Consider the following 1493-nt stretch of genomic DNA (forward strand, 5'->3'; position numbering starts at 1 on the left):
AAAAATAATTTCTGTCCACTATGAGATAAAGAAGAACAACAGCCTGATACCTGCAGGCCTGACAACAGGAGATGTATCACTCCTGTAACACCTGTAACATTTAGCGGCCCCCTCATTGTTCTGACACACACAACAAAAGTATTGCCTACACTACACACTAACTACACAAGATTTCGTCGCAAATCTCTCACATCTCAAAACACCGCAGTCACTCCTAAAACTTCCCCCCTCCCTAAACAACTAAATGCCATGTTTTGATTGGTCGACATGGTATATTTTTCGACCAATAGGAAAGGGTGGGGGTTTTTTGGTTTTGTTTTTGCTCACAGGCGGAGAGTGTTTTCGAGCGTTTTCCTTATAAAACGCCGTTTTTACCGTTTCTTCCCGCAGTAAATATAAACAACGATAGTATTCAAGAAGAAAACCAAACATTGCATATTTTTTTAATCATAACTCTAGTTTTACGTGGCCTATCAACACAATTTAAAAACTGGTATAAAGTCCACACTTTTTCCGTCAATTGTTCCGTCTGTCCTGCTCACATCTCCAATGGTTGTAGTCGTTGTCATTAACGTGGCTTCACTCCACATCAGCCGCTTTGCTAGCTAAAACACTGGTGTCGGCACATAAGGACGCTGTCATAGCCTGTCAACAACGTTGATTAGCTGCGTATATACGAATGTGAATCGCGTGATTGGCTGGACTGTGGGATAAGGTGGCATCGTTCTAATCCCATACGGGAGCAGCCAGTCACTCACTGACTAACACTGCCAAACAGAATTGTTAACGTATTTACTTTAATTTCAATTCAGGTTAGATTTTTTTTTGTGCGCAACACAGATTTTTTCTGTCCAGAGACCGTGCCATCAGTGTGCAATTGCGCACGCGCGCAGTTTAGAGGGAACATTGATCATGACCAGCAGCTTTCACAGCTGTGGCTTCAGCAAACATCAGCTGATACTAGAAATTAATATTAAATAAATTCTAACAACAGCTGATCAAGCTTAAATGTGCTGCTGTTGTTTAGCGCGACATCTACTGGGGTCTTCTTTCTGGCTAAAAGTGGGTGACAAACAAACAAGAGAGAAAAGCCGATCAGCTGACAATTGATCAGTTTCATGTTAGAAGCAGCAATAGGAGAGGGAGGGGGAGAGAATGAGAGAAGAAGAGGCAGCTGCAGCATAACGACAGAATAACTCCAGCTTTGTGTCGTTTTCCATTCTAGCTGAAGTACGGGACAAACTGTGTTTCTTTTCACCTCAATACAAAACGCATGATATTTTCTTTGAATACGAGACGATTCCATTTGCACAGGACGGTTGGCAACTCTAATAACTAACCTTATGATTAAAATAAAGTTCACTATCAGTAACATCAAAGCACCCACCCAGCTGCAAAGAAACTCCGTCATGCTAGCTAGTACGCAGCACGAGTTATTGTAACTGACTGTAAAAAGTCAGCATAACGAAAATAAACTCCACCTAAACTTGGTT

The 1493-nt window shown here is 41.6% G+C and overlaps 1 protein-coding gene across 3 annotated transcripts in view; it reads right to left on the reverse strand.

Moving 5' to 3' along the window:
- The window catches only part of LOC102204861 (type-2 ice-structuring protein-like), a 37778-nt gene that overhangs the window by 15317 nt on the left and 20968 nt on the right, over positions 1-1493 (reverse strand). The gene's annotated exons all lie outside the window — the stretch shown is intronic.

The sequence above is a fragment of the Pundamilia nyererei genome, unplaced genomic scaffold (assembly GCF_000239375.1).
Source record: "Pundamilia nyererei isolate P.nyererei 1_Seehausen unplaced genomic scaffold, PunNye1.0 scaffold00529, whole genome shotgun sequence".
Taxonomy (NCBI): Eukaryota; Metazoa; Chordata; class Actinopteri; order Cichliformes; family Cichlidae; genus Pundamilia; species Pundamilia nyererei.